We start from the raw sequence: 6,703 nt of genomic DNA, 5'->3' as shown, positions 1-6,703 counted from the left end.
TTGTGCATAGTTGGATTATGTTGAATTGTGAAGGGATTTGGTGTGATGATGTGGTATTGAAATGATGATTATATATATATATATATACACATAAACCGATTGTTCAAGTTGGTTTTTGGAATGCTTTGCAAATATTGGTTGTATGGAATTATGGAAGAGAATTGTGGTGTTGGGTTGCTAATACTAGATGCCAAACATTTCATTCTAGATAAGTGATTTGTAAAGGCGGGAAGTTGTGTTGAATTGGTATCCGAATCTACAACGAGGTATGTAAAGCATACTCTAACGATGTTCTTTGGCACGAAAACACCAATGTTCCATCAAGTAAGATTCCGAGGTTGTCCAAAAACATGTATTGTTCTACATTACCAACGAAGTTGTTTCCATTCTATAAAGTGTCAAAATGTTTCATTGATATACCGAAAGGCTCCTATTTCATTGTTGTGATATTGATGATTCCGAAACACATTGTTGATGTACCAATGAGTCTTTATTACATGGTTATTGTATAGAAAGTCTATTACTTGGTTCCTATTGATGTATCATTATTCCAAAGGTACTATATTGGCATGAACACTAATGTAATAATCTCAAAAGCTTTTGAACTAAGTTATTGGAAAGATCTCTTATGTGTGTTACTTGATATACGTGTGGGTGGTAGCTCAGGGGCTTAAGCCTAGCATGGGCCGATCCCGATATTTGATATGATTACAGTTGATATGTACTGGGGGCAGCCTAATGGTCACAGTACGGTATAATATTGATTATTGTTAGGTATTTGGAGGTTCGGGAGGAGGAGGTAATGGCGAATGATAATTGTAAAGAATAAAATGAACGAATGTATACCGTTCCACAAATGTGTTTGAATTCAAGAACCCAATTCAGATTAATGATAATGTACATGATCCTAAAAGTGTTTATAAAGTGTGGTTCACTTCTATAATGATTTATTCACTTGCGTCTGATTTTCTTGATCCCCCATATCACATATGATTATTTACAGCTTTACATACTCAGTACATATTTCGTAATGACGTCCCTCACGGGGGACCTGCATTTCATGCTGCAGGCACAGGTGCTTCAGCTCATTCACAGCATAGATAGGATCCAGGTCATACAGCTATTGTTGGTGAGCTAAAGTTTGCTTCGGAGCTTTCCGAGTCGGTCCCTTATGTTTTGTTATTGTACAGGAGTCATGTATGGGCGGGGGTTTGTCCCGACCCTAGTTATGTCATGTATATCCTAGAAGCTTTGTAGACATAAGGAAGGGTAAAGTCATGGAAGTTTATATAGTGATGTTATATTTGTATATGTGGTGGCCCCGACGGCCAAGTATTATATATATATATATATTTGTGCGTGTTGTGCTGATACAGGTAATTAGACCCTTCTATATGCAACGAAGTGCTGTCCAAATTTTTGGTGACATTTAAGTGAAAGTACAGGTATTTGAACGGGTTCTCCCGGGCCTTATCGGCTTCGGGTGCCAGTCCGGCCGGATGGAATTTTGGGGCGTGACAGAAGTCTCTAACTTCAAGGTTAAGTTAAACTTCTTATGAACCCATGTTGTTAATCTCATTATGAGAATTGGAAAACAATGTAACCAAAAACATAGGTAACAAATCATTATTACTAGAACTAGATGTTGATGTTGTATTTTCGATGCTTGATTTTATTGGCATCGGACGTGGTTTAGGCAATGGTGAAGTATTTTTTGCAGAGCTGGATTTTAGGGGTGTGTTTCCTGCGCTTGAAGCATGAGTGACTGTTTTAGTTTCATTATTTAAGGTTTCTCGTGTACTTGCTTTGCTGGAAGGGGATATTGATTGGTGTAAGGATTTTTCGTTGTCTCTGGAAGACGTAAAGCACAAAATTAATAATTGAGAAATTATCACTGCGTGCTCAAGGAAGTGAAGCACAAAATCTATCAAACAAGATGAGATTATAAATCTAAAGGTAATTTCAAGGTCAGTAATTCCTTATGTTATCTATCTTTTGCTACTAATAATATAATTATTATTGGATTTGAGGAAAAATAATTGGTTTGAAGCCATTTATATTTTAAATTTATTTCTCAAGAATAATATTATCAAAAGGGATGATAATATGTTGGTTTGAACTCCCATTGATTTATGCCTAAGACGCCTTTATATGGGTAAGACGTTGAGTTTGAATCTCAATGCACCATACTAAAGATATTATGATAGCTAAGGCAAAATTATGGGTCTTTGATGAAAAGTTACGAAACTTGTCCATTGAATATTCTCCATTCCAAGAAGTGAATGTGGTAGTAATATATGATAAGTCAGAAAGATGACAATTTACTTCTTTTTTGAAGTGAATGTGGTAGTAATATAGAGAAATTCTCTCTATCATATTTATACCTCGATTTGCTCCTGAATTAATAATATCACGAAAGAGGTTATAAGATATCATAATTTGATGATAGGCTTAAGGCACAATTATATTCTATTCCCGGGGAATGAGAACCTTATTAATGCAAACGCGTACTTGATTGTAATGGTATTACAACTCACCTCCGAATGGGGCAGAATAACTGAGAAAAGTTATTTTGAAATCAACTTTTGAAGTAGTAAATCTTAAATTTATTCATGTAATAGTAAATCTGAAATTTACTAAAGAAAAAAGGTACATGTCATGGTAAACTTGGAGTTTACTAGTATAAAAGTTCATAAATTGATATGAACGATTGCGATATCTCAAAGATGTGCATACTAAGTATGTAACATATATTGAAGAATTAGAAAATTCTTCATTAGTTTTAATGTTGCTTGTTCTCATAGTAAGTTGGTTGGACCAACTAATATTGGGATTGGATTCGTTAAAAGCTGAAAAGTATAAAAGGTGAATATGGGCCCATTCACCAGTCATGTGATCTATTAAGATGCATCAATATAAGATGATCACATATGCGTTTATTGTCAACCTGCAGTTTGACATTCATAAAGTTGTTTGGTCAATAAAATTGAGTTAAGAGCAAAACTTTCAGATTGTGCAATCAAGACAATTCATCTTGATGATCATGGTTTAACATCGAATGCCTTCAATAAATTGTTAAACCATTGAGAACAAAAGTTTCATGTGTTGATTTGAAATATTATATACAAAAGTACTTGTATGCATTAAACTAATAAATTATGATTATTTCTTCCCCTCAATTGGTTCAAGGTCATGCACCAACTATTTCATCTAATAGTTTTGATTTGCGGTATACGATTAATGAATATACCATGATGCACAAAGATGGATTTCTTAAAGAAGATAAAGGATGTATGTTAGTTTTCCTAACACAAAGGGGAGATTATAAGCAGCTATGAAATATGTTAGAATTATCATCAGATCCTCATTCAAAAGATAATTCAAGTCAAATGTCGAAAGCATTTCATATTTAAGCTGTAAGTGCTCCTATTTTGTGTCCATGAAGGATAAAGTCTATGCATGAGTGAAGCGTGGTAGACCAATCAATTCCAAATGAAATAATCCTTGAAAAGGATAAGGAGCAAATAATCATAATAGAAAGACAATGTCTATGACATAATACTTCATGAAACCTTATGAGAGGTTCAGGTACTTGAAAATAATAAAGTGATGAGATCTCAAAATGTTATGTCACATTGTGAACCGATACAAAATGATATATCATCAATATCTTTGATACAATATTGACTCAATATTGTGAAAAATTACGAGGATCTTAATTCTACGTTAATTTAAGCATGCTGATGTGAAAACATTTATCAAGTGACATGAAAGGGTGCATCTTGGCAAGTATAAAACTTATTTAATTTGCAGTTCAGATATTTGAAGATGCCACTCATGAAATGTTGAATATTGTCACTTCACAAAACTTATGTGAAAAACTTTTAAGTATTCAAAATGCTTGAAGCATATAAAAGTTTCTGGAAAACTTATTTATAATCCTTCTATTGTATAAGCTTATAACTTGAAAATCATTGAAACTCTTGGAGAGTTTTCAAGGCAATAGATTATTTGCTGAAATTCGAAATATATCGAATTGGATTGGTTATGAAGTACCATATCTTAGTACAATTGATGCACTCATGTATCTTGCAAATACTACAAGGCCTATAACCTTTTCGATTAATATGTTAGCAAGGTATATTTCTACTCCTACTAGGAGGCATCGAAATGGGATAAGCTACATGAGATTATTTTATTCTATAGATTGCAGTCCCGATCTTACTGGTCATGTTGATGTTGGGTACTCATCTAACCCGCATAAATCTCGCTCTCAAACATGCAATGTGTTCACATATGGGGATACTGTCATATCTTGGAGATATACAAAGCAGTCTATCATAGACATCTCATCGAACCATGCGAGATTATAACTATTCATGAGGCAAACCGACAGTTTGTGTGGTTGAGGTCCACGATGCATCTCATTCCTGAAAACTATGGTTTGAAATATGATAAAGTACCCATGATTTTTATGAAGAAAATGCATCATGCATAGCACAACTTAATGGAGGATTCATAAAAGGAGATAGAATGAAACACATTTCGTCAAAACTTTTCTATACACGTGATATCCAAAAGAATTGTGATATTAACATGCAACATATTCTTTCAAGTGACATGGTAGCTGATTTATTCACTAAGTCTTCTTCAACTGCAACTTTCAAGAAGATCAGGATGCAAAGGTTCAAGGATGTTCTCATCAGAGGGAGTTAATACGCGTTGTACTCTTTTTTTTCCTTATGAGATTTTGTCCCAAAGGGTTTTTCTTGTAAAGTTTTTAATGAGGCAGCCTATATGCGTATTGTTAGACATTCAAGGGGTGTTAGGATTTTTTCCCTGATTTTCTTACTATATTTAAGTTTTACTTTTTCTTAGAAGGAAAATAAAAGTTTCCATAATTACTTTTACTTTTCCTAAAAGAAAAAATATAATTTTTTTCATATTTGACTAACCATTTTCTTGGAGGAAAGGTTTTGGAACTCTATAAATAGAACACCCCCTTCTCATACCATAACACAATAGCATCCGCAATGTAGTCTTTTAAGATTTTCGTTTAGGGGAAGATTTTCTCTCTCATTAGTTTTTATGTTTTTTGATATTAGGTTTTATATGTAGGCCAATTGGTCAAATCATATAATAAAATTATGTTTTTAGTATTGTTTTTCGTTGTCATCTTATTTATCGTCTCATAGTTTGCAAGTAATAGCTTCCGTATGACGCCCTCTTGATTTCGAACCCAACAAGGGGAGTGTTATGATATATATCAATTATAGTGAATGTCTATCAAAATCTATCAAGATCTATTTGATGTCTATTAGAATTTGATGTATTTGTCTTTTAGTGTGAAATTAGGGGCAAATTTCCTCTATAAATCGAAGGGCTTCCTTCATTATAAATATCCTCAAAAGAAGAAATAAGAACAGCTCTCTCAACTCTTCTTCTTATTCTAAAATATTTAGATTTTTTCCCTATTCTTTATCATACCGGGCCTCTAAAGTTATTAAAATAATTAAAACCCTACATGAAAAATGGACGTCCTCCATCACAAATAACACTGCGTCCTATTTCTTTGAAGAAATCTATTTCTGCTAAAAAGAAAAAAGAAGTGAAAGAACAATTAAAATTCTTGCTGGTAATATAAATGAAAGAAAGCTCAAAGACAGAGTTGCAGTTGGCACTCTTTCTTTTTGGACGTTCAGGTTGTCACCACTCATCGGTCATTACCATTACTTGCAAATTGACAATATGCATGATGCATCCAGCTCGCTATGAATGTCCTCATTAACTCATGTCATATCGAAAAACAATACATATGACAGGATCTTGGGACTAATAATTAATACTAAATTCAAGACAACTCAAACATCAGCAGGACCAGTGCAACTGTGATTTGTTGCCTAATACTTTTGCTAGCTAGTACTACACGTCTATATATAATAATAATAATAATAAATTCAAGAAAACTCAAAAGATTTGCAGGACCAGTGCAGCTGTGGTTTGTGGCCTAATAGTATTTATATCTATAATTATTAGAGGAGTAAAATCTAGTTATTATATCTATATCTATAATTATTACAGGAGTAAAATCTAGTTAATAAATTATGTTGGCTAATTTTTCCAAACCTAAACATAATAATTTATGCCACATTTTTCAAGTGTGGCTGAAGTCCTAATACTAATAAGTTCCAGTATTAAATTACGTATTCTCGTTTTTCTGCTTGATAAAGACAGTTGAGCATGCAATATCAAACTCACTATTAAAGGAACTCGGAATCAAAATATGCCCTGAAACTAAAAAAAGAACCAATATATGTCATATAAAAAAAAAGAATCAAAATAGGCTTTGTGCACTTAATATTATTAAGTGCACAATGCCTTTAAATTTGTAACGGAAGCTAGCTGACAGCGTCAGAATATTAAATGCACAAAGCCTTTAAATTTGTAACGGAAGCTAGCTGACAGCGTCAGAAACGTGAAAATTCACATTGTGCACTTATTAAGTGCACAATCCATTTTTTTTATATTTTTTTTATTTATTGTGTACTTATTAAGTGTACAATCCATTTTTTTCTGGATTGTGCACTTAATAAGTGCACAATCCATTTTTTAAAGGCTTAAGTGCACAATTTATTTTTTAAATGGATTGTGCACTTAATAAGTGCACAATCTCTACTCACTTTTTACAATTCCCCTTACCTGA

Source organism: Capsicum annuum, chromosome 2 (assembly GCF_002878395.1).
Source record: "Capsicum annuum cultivar UCD-10X-F1 chromosome 2, UCD10Xv1.1, whole genome shotgun sequence".
NCBI lineage: Eukaryota > Viridiplantae > Streptophyta > Magnoliopsida > Solanales > Solanaceae > Capsicum > Capsicum annuum.
The sequence above is the reverse complement of the archived record's forward strand: the minus strand, read 5'-3'. Positions refer to the sequence as shown.